Raw genomic sequence first — 14,536 nt, 5'->3', positions numbered from 1 at the left:
TTTTTCTAGAGTTTTTTTTTAAAGTATCTTAAGAAAATACTATTTTGACCTTCTATGGAACCCATGCAATGGAAGGCTTGAGTAAGGGAAAGAGATACAAAGGAACATTCAGCAAGCCAAGATACAAAAATTACCTAAGTTTAGATCACAGTGGGTTAGGGACTCACCTACCCAGTTTTGACTCAATTATATATATATTAAAAATAAATCCCTTGAGCTGGTTCTATTATTTAAATTCACACCATACATTTTCCATTAGTCTGGAACCTATTATATTTTATATAATTAAAACAATGTAAATTCTAGTCTAGGTGATATATTTCAGGACTTTCATTATTTGCACTAATCAGGACCTAGCTGAACATACTAAGTAGCATTCCATAGCAAGGCAAATTCCCTCTTGGGAATGACTTTCTGAAGCTATTCGAGGCTTACAACACACACAGGTACAAACCCACATTCTAGATTCACAGCCTTGGGTTATGAAGTATGAGATCAGGAAATATCCATGATGCACATTTTCTTTTACAATAAGACTCTGGTGTGCCCCTTGTTGATTTTTCTGTTCCTTAAGCCTGATCCTTTCTCAGCGAGTTGGAAATGCAGCAGGAAATACACCCCAAGCTTTCTTAGCTAGCTAGATTTCCATAAGCCTCTGTGGCTACTTATCACAGAAATGCTGGTTTGGTAAATATTTTAGCAAGATGGTGAAGCAGGCTGTTTAGTCATGGCTTTCTTGATGAGAAGTGTGAAAGTAAAATTACCCTGCTTGATTTTTCCTATTATACCTATTGGAAGTCTCTGCAGAAGGATAATTCATTTAAGCTATAGGAGAGAGATACTCAATGATCCCATTTTTGTTCTGAGATTTTCTGAGTAAAATAATGGCCTGTGAGCTACTTAAATTAAGGCCATTTGTACAGTTGTTAAAGTATTTATTGTGCATAAATTGTGCATTAAATGCATAATCTGTGGTTCTCTGGAGGAAAGAAAGTAAAATTTTAAAAAACCAACCAAATAACACTTCTTTCTTTATTAAATATTATTGCACTCTTCCTTTTTGTATGGCTTACACAGAAGGTCAAAATGGTGTCTTCTTGAGATTCTAAAAATTCTAGAAGGAGAGTTTTAAACCTTTTTTTCTAATAAATTTATTTTTAATACACATTACTTTATGAATCATTTTGGGAGAGAAAAATAAGAGCAAAAGGGAAAAACTATAGGAGAGAGAAAAGAAAAACAGAAAAAAGAAGGGAATGCATTGATTTATATTCAGTCGCTTAATTTTTTTTCTGGATTTCTAAAGATCACTGAACCACTGAGAAGAACCAAGTCTTTCATAGTTAATCACCACACTTTCTTGCTGTCATTATGTACAATGTATTCCTAATTCTGCTTGTTTTGCTCAGCATCAGTTAATATAAATCTTTCCAGGTATTTCTAAAATCAGCTTGTTCATCTTTTTTTTTAATAGAATAATAATACTTCATTACTTTTATGTACCACAGCTTGTTCAGCCATTCCCCACTTAATGAATATCTACTCATTTTCTAGTTCTTCATGTACCACAAAAGGAGCTGCCACAAACATTTTGCACATGTGGGTCCTTTTCCCTCTTTTAAGATTTCCTTGGGATTCAGACCCAGTAATGACACTGCTAGGTCAAAGGGTATGCAGTTTTAGCCCTTTGGGCATACTTCCAAATTGCTCTCCAGAATGATTGATCATTTCACAATTCTACCAACAATGCATTAATATCCCAGTTTTCCCACATCCTCTCCAACATTTATCATAACCTTTTCCTGTCATCTTGGTCAGATTTGTCTTAATTTGCATTTTTAAAAATCAATAGTGATTTAGAACATTTTTTTCATGTAACGATAGATGACTTTAATTTTGTCATCTGAAAATTATCTGTTCATATCTTTTGACCATTTATCAATTGGGGAATGACTTGTACTCATAAATTTGACACAGTTGTTTATATATTTTAGAAATGAGACTTTTATCAAAAACACTGGCTATAAAGATTCTTTCCCAGCTTTGTACTTCCCTTTTAATCTTATTTCTATTAGTTTTGTTTGTGCAAAAACTTTTTAATTTAATGTAATCAAAATTTCCCTTTTGCCTTTCATGTTGTACTCTAGTTCTCCTTTGGTCATAAATTACTCCCTTCTCCAAAGATCTGATAGGTAAATTATCACTTGCTCTCCTAATTTGTTTATGGTATTATCCTTTATGCCCAAATTATGTACCTATCTTAACCTTATTTTGGTATGGAGTGTGAGATGTAGGTCTATGCTGAGTTTCTTTCATATTATTTTCCAATTTTCCCAGAAATTTTTGTCAAATATTGAATTCTTATTCCAGAAGCTAGAGTTTGGGAGTTTATCAAATGCTAGATTACTATAGGTCTTGATTATTGTATCATGCCTATCTAATGTATTCTAATGATCCACCACTCTGTTTCTTAGTATCAAATGGTTTTGATGACTGCTTTTTTTATACTATAATTTTAGGTTTGGTACCACTAGGCCTTTGTATTTTTTTTTCACTAAGTCTCTTGATATTCTTGATCTTTTGTACTTCCAGATGAATTTTATTATTTTTTTCTAGTTCTATAAAATAATTTTTATAATTAACCCTTTTAAGTAATAGACACATTTGATGATTTGATAAAGCTTTTAACTCCATATCAGAATAAATTTTTTTAAAACACAAAATAAGATTGTAGAATTACATAAAAATTCAATTGTATCAAAATATAGTTATCAATTTTTTTTAAAGTTCATGGACTCCAGGGCTAGTTTTATACCAAATGCTTTCTCCACTTCTATTAGTTTTTCTTTTATGAATAACTAAAAGCAAAAACAAAAAAACCCCTTCAAACCATTTTCTAATGTTTTCAGAAGTGGAAATGTATTTGTTTTTCCTTGAAATTAGTCAATTACATTTTGGAGTAATCTGTTATATCTGGTCCTCTTGTTAGGATTTCACAATATGCTGTTTATTATTTGACTTACATTTGTGCACAGGAATATTTTATTTATTGAGTCTTGAAATATGTGACTTTCTTGAATTCATTTATTAGATCAGAGATTATCTTTTGCCAGACACTTTGTATTGGATACAATGGAGAAACAAATACATACCATTGAAAGACTACAAGAGTAGGAAATCATGATGAAATTGTCTAGAAAACAGAACAACAGAAATGTGGTAACCTTGGGAAATTATGTAAGAGGCAATAGGGCATAATCAACTAGGTTTGATGCCCTCCTCAGGCATTTACTGGATGTGTCAATAAAAGTTAACAAGTACTTATTACATACTAATTTGTTCCAGGCACTGTGGATTTGAAGAAAAGTAAAAACAAAACAAAAAAAAAAAAAAACATGGTAACTTTGGGAAATCACGTGTGAGAGGCAGTAGGATATAATAGACTGGTTTGATGCCCTCCTCAACTATTTGCTAGATGTGTTAACAATAGTCTACAATAGCAAAAAATGTTTATGAAGCATCTAATTTATGCCAGGCACTGTGAATTTGAAGAAAAGGGGGAAAAAAAAGGAACCCAGAAAAAACCAACCCACCCCCTGTTCTCAACAAACTCAGAATATAATGGAGAAAACAAGAAACAACTATGGACATACAAGATGTAAACAGGAGAAACTGGAGAAACTTAATAGCTGTCACTTAATTAGCCACAGTGAATTTCAAAAATTCTCTGAAATTTAGCCACTGAGTTTTTATCCAGGTTGCTATCCCTGTTAGAGGAGGGTATTCCCACACTGGGCTTTCCCCATATTGAGGAAATCACTGATACTTTATGTATTTAGTGTATACATCAAGTAAAGCTATTCCCCTTTCCATCTTAAATGAAGAAAAACAGATAATTGGCCTCCTCTGAATATAATTTTTAAAAATATATATTAATTAAAAGGAGGGAAAGGAACACCCCATGTGCAAAAATGTTTGCGGCAGCCCTTTTCATAGTGGCTAGAAACTGGAAACTGAGTGGATGCCACTAAATTGGAGAATGGCTGAATAAGTTATAGTTTATGAATGTTATGGAATATTATTGTTCTGTAAGAAATGAGCAACAGGATGATTTCAGAAAGGCCTGGAGAGACTGACATGAACTGATGCTGGGTGAAATGAGCAGAACCAGGAGATCACTGTACCCAGCAACAACAAGACTATCTGATGATCAATTTTGATGGATGTGGCTTTTTTTTAGCAATGAATTGATTCAGACCAGTTCCAATTGTTAAATAATGAAGAGAGCCATCTGCACCCAGGGAGAGGACTGTAGGAACTGAGTGTGGACCACAATATTGCATTCTCACTCTTTCTGTTATTGTCTGCATGCATTTTTTTTCCTTTTCAGATTTTTTTTCTTTCTAGATCCAATTTTTCTTGTGCAGCAAGATAACTGTATAGATATGTATACATATGTTGGATTTAACATATATTTTAACATGTATGGGACTATCTGCCCATCTAGGAGAGGGAGTGGGGGGGGAAGGAGGAGAAAAGTTGGAACAGAAGGTTTTCTAAGGATCAGTGTTGAAAAATTACCCATGCATATGTTTTGTCAATAAAAAGCTATAATAATAATAATAATTACACACATATATATATATATATATGTTGTTCTTTCTGGGTTTCATTTGATCTAAGTTTGCTCATCCTTACAAAATTCTTTAGAACTAAAACACTTATCTTGATGAATAATGAACAAAATCCTTGGTCTCATTATTTGAAGATTTCATTTAAAAGAGGGAATTTTCTTTAGTTTATTCCTTTTAAATAAATCTTCATCTTACACATATAGACACTTCACACATAACCTAAAAGACAATGTTAATACATTTACCAATGTGCATATTAAAATAGCACTTTTATTTTAGTAACACTTTGGTTCATAAAGTATTTGTCATGGTGAAGAAAACATCAAAAGAGTAAAAAGAAGCCAGATTTTCATTTTTCACACATATATATCTTTTAGCTCCAGATTTGAAATCTATAGTTTCCTCCTTTCAACCAAAGCTCAGGTAAGAAGGGTTTAGTATTTCATAGTTATTACTTCTCCAATCCCCCAATCCTCCTCTTTAATAAATTTCATAGAAAGAAATATGACCAAAGAAAATCCCAAACCAGAGAACATGAGCAACCGTGAGACCCAGATGGAAGAGCTGGGGCCATTAGGATCTTTTCATCATGTTCTGATGGTAAAACCAATTCTGAACATACAGTTAGGACATGAATCTGTGTCCCCAGGGTATGCACAGTGGGGCCTGAGGCTTATTTCTGTGACTCCATCTACCTGGTGTCACTACCTCTCCTTGTATATACACGATCATGGGGAAAAAAAATCTCACCTTAGGGGAAAACCCAAATTGCCTCATTTTTCATTTATTCCGTTACTGTTAGGCGTCTTTTCCAGCTGGGAGCTCCCTTCTAATCTCACTAGGAGTCAAGCAAGTTACTGTACTTTCTCTCCCTGGGATAGCCTCTTCAGTCCATTTTAGTTCTTTGTTTCTTTGAGTATCTTCAAAACTTTTTTTGAGACAAGAGATAGAAACATCAAGAGACTCTGAAAACTATGGGCAAAGTCAAGGTCCATTCTCTTCAGGGATGTTCCTCTTACATCATCCTCCCAACAAATAGCAATTAGTTACCCTTTTTCCAAGTCCCTGGGACATCAACCCAAGAGCTATGACTTGGTTATCACACTATCACACCTCAACTTCATTTAATTTGGGGTAATTAACTTGTTTTGTGCTGGGCATCCCTTTGGCAATCTGCTGAAGCCCGTGGGGACCTCTTCTCAGAAATGGTATTTTATTTTTCCAAATGTATGCAAAAACATTCACCCTTGAAAAACCTTGTGTTCCAAATTTTTCTCCCTCCTTCTTCACCTTCCTCCTCCCCTGAACAGAAAATAATCCAATAGAGGTTAAACAGGTGCAATTCTTCCATTCATATTTCTATATTTATCATGCTACTCAAGAAAAATCAGATCAAAAAGAAAAAAGGAAAGGAAAGGAAAAGAAAAAAAGAAAGGAAAGGAAAGGAAAAGAAAAAATGAAAGGAAAAAGGGAAGGAAAAGGGAAGGAAAAAGGAAAGGAAAAAGGAAAGGAAAGGGGAAAGGAAAGGGGAAAGGAAAGGAAAGGGAAAATCATTTTTCCCTTATAATTTTACACATATCCTGACATTTATCCATAGACTCCTAGGTAAAAAAAACCTGTAGCAGAGTTCTTGAGAGACTAATAGTATTTAGTGAGATATGATTCCATTCCACTTCAATTTATTTCCCCTCTGTGGCATGTGACCTGGAAATTTGGGGTCTGAGACAGGTTAAATTAGAGCTATGTGGAAATACTTTCCCAGATGTAAGCTGCACACTTGGGTTTAATCCTCATTCTAAAAAGAATTGTTAAGTGCAATTTGAATTAGTGAGTTTACTAGCTGCTGAAGGTATCCCTTGTTTATTGACAACTAATTTATGCTATAAGAGAGGCAGCTAGGTAACACAATAGATGAACTACTGGATATGAAATCAGGAAGCTCTGAGTTTAGGTCTGGCTTATGTGCCCTGGGCAAGGCACTTAACCTATATTTGCCTCAGTTTGTTCACTTATGGAATAGGGATAATAATAGCATCTGTTGTAGTAATATATATTGATACACATGAATTATTACACAATTGTATTTCTGTTTTATTATTATTTCCTAGTTACATTCATTTGGTTTTATATTGGCATTATGTATTGTAGATAGAGACAAAATTATATTTCTGTTTTATTATTTTTCCTAATTACATTCATTTGATTTTGTATTGGTATTATGTCTATATTATAGACATGTAAATGGTGATGTTGCATCAGTGTGGATTAGAACTAGATTGAAGAACTGGAATTGCCATGAAGAGATATGCAAGGTATAGTATGTGGGAAGTTTTTGTTTCGTTTTGCTGAGGAAATTGGGGTTAAGTGACTTGCCCAGGCTCATACAGCCAGGAAGTGTTAACTGGCTGAGGCCAGATTTGAACTCCAGTCCTCCTGACTTCAAGGTGCTCTAACCACTGCACCAACTAGCTACTACATGTGGGAAGTTTTGAAAGAGAAAGAGCAAGAGACATGACAACAATTAGGGGTTCCTTGTCATTCCCTAACCTGCAGTGACAGACTAGGGAACTTCTTGCTTTTCTAGCTTGCACAAGTAGGCAGATATACAGAAGCCAGGTCAGGGAGCAAAGAGTACCAGTGAGTGCCATGACTGGTGTGGGAAGACAATGGAAGAGAAAATGGACTAGGATGCTTGGCTTATGGTGACCAGTATAAACTACTTTGTCCAATAAGAGTAAAAGGATTAACTTCAAACTGCAATTTCTAGTCATGAGTTAGCTAGCATAAATGACTAACAAAATCTCAGTCCTCTGTACATGAATTTATAAAGCTTATACTAATAAATGAACCTGTGAAATGGTTCTTCTGAACTGTAGTAGTCTCAAGAGAGAGAAGATGAATCCAGCCTGAAATAATCATTTTTGCCTTGGGTTTCAGAGCTGAAAAGTGATTAGAAAATTTCATTCTGTGATACGTCTATTTCTTCTTGATTTTGCAATGATCGTACGAATCTAATTCAATTATTTATGCAACTATTCAATTCAATTATTTACGCAACTAATAGCTTGAGATCTGAAGAACTTCTAACAATCTTGTTTTATCCAGCAGAGAGTATAATAGTCAGTGTGGGTGGAGGCATATAGAAAGCAAACATTGATAAAAAATGATTGGCAATTAATTGAGCCAAGATTAGGACTGGAGCTATTTTTAAACATAGGGTTAGGTTTCAGGTTTATCATGATTTTTATCTTTCTGTTTTGGTTTACGTTGGTGTTATACAGAAATGCCAGTGGTTTTTATTAATTTATTTTTTATCCTTTTAGTTTAAACTATTATTTTAATTAGGTTTTTTGTTGATTCTCTTGTGTTTTCTGAGAAAATTATCATATTATCTGCTTGACAATGTGCCTCTTCTTTACCAATGTCAGTTTTTCACCACTGTGTTAATGTGCATGCATGAGAGAGAGAGTTTTTTCTTGATTTCAGATAAATTGTTTTGAATATATCAAAGAAAGGTACTTCCATTCCTGTTTATGATAGATTTTTTAAAAAAATATAAGTGAGTAATGTAGTTAGTTAAAGGCATTTTTTCTATATCTATCATAATAATCATGAGTTTTGTGGTTATTAATGTAATGAATTATAATAATTATTTCCCAATGTTAAATCATCTTTTCATGTCTGGTATAAATCCAACTTGCTCAAAATTAATATTTTTTAATATATTGCTGTTGTCTCTTTGTTGATGTTTTATTTAATGTTGATTTCAATCTTCATTAGCTACATTATTCTAAAGTTTTTTTCTCTATGTTTTTCCCTGGATTCTTTCCATGTCAAAACCATATTTTTCTAATAAAAAGAACTTGACAAATTACATTTGTCTCTAAAAACAATTTATGTAGCATAAGGGTTGGTCGCTCTTTAAGTTTTTGATAGAATTTCCTAGTAAATCTATCTTACTTTTAGATTTAAAGCAAAAAAAATAGAACCTGAACTAGAAATGGAATTGAGATTATGGAAAAGTCTAGAATGAGTAGAATTGGGGCTATGGTAGTGTTAGGGCTGTGGTCAGGGCAAAAGTAAGGAGTTATGCTTAAATTATGTTTAAAATTAGAGGTAGGAGTAGGGATTAATTAGGACTAGGGCTAATATTAAAATCTGGGTTGTATATAAGTTTAGGACTGGGTAGCTCAGTAAGATAATGGATAGATCTCTTCTTTGAGTCATGATTTAACTAAAAATGCTGCCTTATCCATTTACTAGCTGTATGGCCTTACATGAGTCACTTTCCTCCTCCATGCATTTTTTTTCCTCTTTAATAAAATTGAGGAAGTTAAACTTAAGTCCATAAAATGAGGAGGTTAAACAAGGATACTTTCACCTTTAAAACTTTGATCCTATAAGTAGATAAATCAGACCGGTCCTTCTTCTACCCTTGCAGAGCACATTCACTTCAAAGACTTCATAATCTCTGCAATCATAATATCTGTGATAGAATCTTGTATTATTTTGATATGTAAGGGAAAAAGAGATCTGAAAAGATTTTATGAATTTTATTAACTATTGCCAAGCAAAAAAAGGACAAAACTAGAAGTAGAATATATAGAAACTATGATCATTAGAAGAAAAAAAATATGAAAAGAGATATACAAAGAATTTGGAAGGAAGCTGGGAGTGACTGAAATAGTGAGATGTTATTTTTATGCAATGAAGTTAATTATTGTTTTTAAAAAAATGACAGCCTAATTAGCTATTTGAATTGATGTACTATGTTGTTTTTAATGAAACCTTTTCTCTCATTTACAAAAAGAATTCATACAGATTGAATAGCAAATTTGTGGATAGGTAGTTATGGATATTTCCTTTGATTGACTTTTTTAAAAAAATCAATTATAAAATCCAGATCACTTTTCAATAGTTAGAATTTTAGATATTTTGAGAACTGATTCCTTCAATAGCCTCAAAATTATGTTATCTCAAGTTTAGACTACATTTTCCCATCTTTGCTTTTTTTAAAAAAAAATGGCACTACTACACACTGGCGATTGAGTTCAGCACTTTTACTGAAGTTTTGCTATCATTGAAGGATAAAATGGCTTGTTATAAAAATTTTGACAGATTTTTTTTCAATTTTTGGTCTTTTTTATGCTCCTCATAGTTTTATCCTTAAATTCTTTAATAGAAGAGAGATTTGAAAGTTAAACTACCAAGTCAAGAAATTTTAAAAAAATCAACAGACAGAAACAGTATAATCTTATTTTTTCCAAATGCTTTTCAGGCAGTTAGATGGCTCTGGAGACATGTTTTGCTCTAAAAATTGTAAAAGAAATTCTCAGTACAAGCATAGAGCATTCTCACATATATTTTCTAGAAATAAGAAAGTCATTACTAAAGTTTCTTGTTCATTTTTTTTTTTTTTGGTAAAAATACCTTCTGAAATTACACATGTTTAACCTATATTGGGTTACTTGATGTCTTGGGGAGGGGGAAGGAAGGAAAGGAGGGAGAAAATTTTGGAACACAGGTTTTACAAGGATGAATGTGGAAAATGAGCTTTGCATGTATTTTGAAAAATAAAAATCTATTATTGATTTTTAAAATATCTTCTGACCTTTTCCATTCTTTGGAATAATATATTCCATTAATATATTTTGAAAACAAATCTCTGAGGATCACCAAAATTGTTTTATCACCAATATATTTCTCTTGTATTTTATTGGTAAGAGTAAGCTTTGCTTCCTGACTTTACCTTCATAAATGCTGTTATCACCTGTTAATGTGGTGCATCAGCTACTAAGGAACATGTTCCACATGTAAGTTTCATTATTTTGCTATCTCTGAGAATAGATCACTCTGGAAACAATAGCAGATTTCATACATTTCATGGTTCTTTGCTGATCTTCCAATTTGAACTTAGGATGCTTTTAGGATGAACTGGAATCTCATGTCAAGTTTTCTGCTGCCTCTCTTTATACTCAATTATGTGGTTTTCTTTGTATTTTTTTTATTGTTTTTTATTATATTGTTTATAATGGTTGTGCTGATTATAATTATTCTCCATAACACTTTTACAACTTATGTGCTATTGGTAATAAAATTGAGCATCTATTGTCTAAAATAATTTTAGTCACTTTTTTTGTGGTGATTATTTTTCAAATAATTTTTATTGTTTTTTTGTATTTTAAATAATCAGAATTTCTCTCAATGTTCTACCCCAGAAACTTGTCCTATTTAAGAAAACAATATTTTTAAAATAAAAAAGGAAGAGGAAATAATATCTACTGATACATCAAAAAGGTCTAAAAACATATGTACTACTTTACATCTGTATACTTCCACCTCTGCAAAGGATTACAGAAAGGGAATCTTCTCAAACCTAATTCTTTGAGACTGTTTGCCTTTTATAATTTTACAACATTTACTTTTGATTTTGTTGTGGTTATTGTTCTTTTTATTTATATTATAGTTATTGTATATATTCTTTTTTGTTTTGCTTATTTCACTCTGCATCATATCAGTTAAGCCATTTCATAATTCTTTGCATTTATAATCTTTATGATTTCTTGTTGTTGAGTTATTTCAGTCATGTCTCTTTATAACCTCATTTGGGATTTTCACAGCAAAGATATTGGAGTAACCTGTCATTTCCTTCTCCAATGTGTCCCCATTTTACAGATGAGAAATTGAGGCAAATAGGATTAAGTGATTTACCCAATTTCCAAGCCAGATTTGAATTCAGATTTTCCAGATTTATCCAGTGTACTATCTAGCTGTCCATGATAATTTCTTACATCACTACAAGATATCATTACATTCACATAGAATAATTTATTTAGCCATTCCCCAATTGAGGAGCATCTACTTTATTTCCAGTTCTTTACTATGTAGTGTTATTTTATATAGATTAAAATTCCATGTGGTATGTTAATAGGGTCAATGCCTTTATATAGAGGCCACAGACAGTGGGCAAACTCTCAGTGAGGTATAAGACCTTTCAACCCACAGGAACCTGCTGACAATGTCTGGTTCAGCTCTCATCTTCCCTTGGGGATTCAGCCTTCCTGAGAAGTCAGGGGGAAGTGACAACCTGTGTTTTACTTGAAGCAGAGATACTTGCAGTAAAGAGGCATTTACATAATAATAGGGTGCTTATAGTTAGCACATGTGCAGTGTGCTGTGGTGGTGCTTTATATTGATTTTTTAGTTATTTCTCATTTGTCATGATCAACATATTTCTTTAATAGGTTGGGTTGGAGCTATTGTAAGCATATAAAGTGCCTTTTTTTCCAAGTTAGCATTGATTTTTCTAAAGTTGGCTGATGACCAAATTGCACAGACAGCTGATTTCAAAGCAGTTATTCCTAATCTTTCTAAGACATGGTCATTCAATACTTGAAATATAAAGTATCCCCACCTTCATCTTTGAAATAGCAATATTTCTAGAACAGTGACCATAGGCAAATCACTTAACCTCAAATTTTTAAATTATAGTCAAGGTGCTTGAAATTCCTGAATTAATAAAATCAGTACTGTACTTCTTTCCCTTCATGTTTCCTATATATTGTAAAAATACTAAGTAGCTTAGTATTCTCAGGGATCCTTAAGAGCACCAATCCCCACTCTGTATTCTATTTCTCTGCTTCCCCACAACTAACCAACAAAGATAAAGGGAATTCCTAAGATATGAAGTAAAATTGACCTATTACTGAAGCCCAACTCTTAAACTAGCCCAGCTTTTCCAACATAATATTTTTGTCTTACATTACAAGGATCTTTTGACCTTTGAAACCAAGGGAGTTTGCAAATCTTTTTTTTTTTTTTTTGCCAGTGGATGAAGTAAATCCTTTTTTTTTTTCTTTAATGATAGCATGTGGTAGCAGCTATGAGTATCTCCTGACATAAACATTGGGAATTGGAAGTTCAGAAAGTCCTTTGTGTCCTGGATATTGACTCAGTTGTTCAGAGAAGCTGCATTATCATCCATCTTCTCAAGTAGCCAGCCTTCTTCACTCCTTTCTGGATGCCCCAAATCTCCAATTTCTTTACTATTTTGCTTGAAACAGCATAGGATACTTAGCCAGATGGAACAAATATTAAATTACAGCTCATTGGATCATTTAGATGAAAGTTTAAAACACACACAAATAAAAGTAATTTTTTTTCTATACAATTGTGTTTCAAACACACATGCTGGGCTTATAAACAATGCAAACTAAGGGGGAGAGAATGTGACTTGAGTCCTTTCTAGAAAACAGAGCTGCAGACCATATGCAACCATTAGACTCCTGCCAAGGTCTGCTTCATGGTGAAATCACTTACAGCTGTTCGCCTGAAGTGCCTGGCTACCCTCAGCCGGGCTCTGATGCAATTCAGTTTTGACTTAAAAACGTGTGTGTGGAGTGGGAGAGGCAAAATGTGGTGCCAAAGACTGCCTTTTTAAAAGTCCCAAACAGGGCAAAGCAAAATGTGTTCCAGCTTGCTCTGTCCTTTCAAGGAATGCTGTTGTATTGATCTCTTGGTCAGTTTTATAGAAAGTTTCAAATTAGAGAATTTCAGGCTGTTCTCCAGTTTCAGAACAAAGTGTAAATAAGCTGACAAATGTATTTTAAGTGAATGCAAATTTTTTATCTTGTGAAATTAAATAGATGATATTTAGCATCGTATGACAGCCTGGAATGGTATGTATGGGGAAGGGGGGAGATCTGGGGATTACAGAAGTAAATGTTTCTGGGTTCTGTTCTATGGGTGCAATTTAACAGGTAAGAAGGTCATTCAGAGAAGACTAGGACACTATTTCGTCTTCTAATAAGAAACAGCTGGAGAGGCAGTCGAGGGAAATGGAGAAATGACTGACCCCAGTTAAATAAGAAAACTAGCTCAAATCCTGCTGCTTGCCTATGATCCAGGACAAAAAAAGTCATTTCTTAGTGTCTCAGGAAATCTCTAGTTTTCTCATGAGTTACCCAGTCCAGATCACTGAATGGGTATTGCCTTAGTCAAACTGAGACCCGTTAAAGACCTTAGCTTAAAAAGACTAAAGTCTCCCACCTCATCTAAGACAATTTCTAGTCCTCCTGATCTCTGTTGGGCATTGGACCCAGATGACTATGGAGGAGAAAGTGAGACAGGTGACCTTGACCAGCCCTCCCTCACTGAAATGCAACACACTCATATGGCATGGCGTCACTGCCATCCCATCATGTCTAGGTCTTCTTTCAGAACAAAGGTTAAACAGCAAAACCAACTGATCTTCATTTTCATAGAAGGTTTCACTCTAGAACTTCTTCATACTAAGAGTCTTACAGATCCATTCTCACTACTTTTGTTCTCCTCTATCCTCTTCCTCCCCACACACACATGAACCTCTTAGAAATCAAAATAAAATTAGACATATTAGTGGACACATTTGAGAATAAATTTAGAATTCACAACATTTTCAAGAATACCTTTTAAGAGAATCTGAATGAACATTAAAAGTATTCCATTATTTTCTATTTACCAAGTGATATTTTCCTTGAAATAAATACAAGAAGACAAGTGAATTCAAGAATTTATTTTTTATTGAAACTTTTTTGTATTTTCAAAACATAAGCAAAGATAAATTTTCAACATTGACCCTTGCAAAATCTTGTGTTCCAATTTTTCCCTCCTTTCCCCACCTCTTCCCCTAGATGGTAAGTAATCCAATATTTGTTAAACATGGTAAAATATATATGTTAAATCCAACATAGGCATGCATATTTGTGCAATTATCTTGTTGCACAAGAAAAATCAGACCAAAAAGGGAAAAAATGAAAAAGAAAATAAAATGTAAACAAACAACAACAAAAGAAGTGCTAGGTTATGATCCATACTCATTTCCCAAAGTCCTCTCTCTGGGTGTAGATGGCTCTCTTCATCAC

Source organism: Sminthopsis crassicaudata, chromosome 6 (assembly GCF_048593235.1).
Source record: "Sminthopsis crassicaudata isolate SCR6 chromosome 6, ASM4859323v1, whole genome shotgun sequence".
NCBI lineage: Eukaryota > Metazoa > Chordata > Mammalia > Dasyuromorphia > Dasyuridae > Sminthopsis > Sminthopsis crassicaudata.
Note: the sequence above shows the minus strand (reverse complement) of the source record.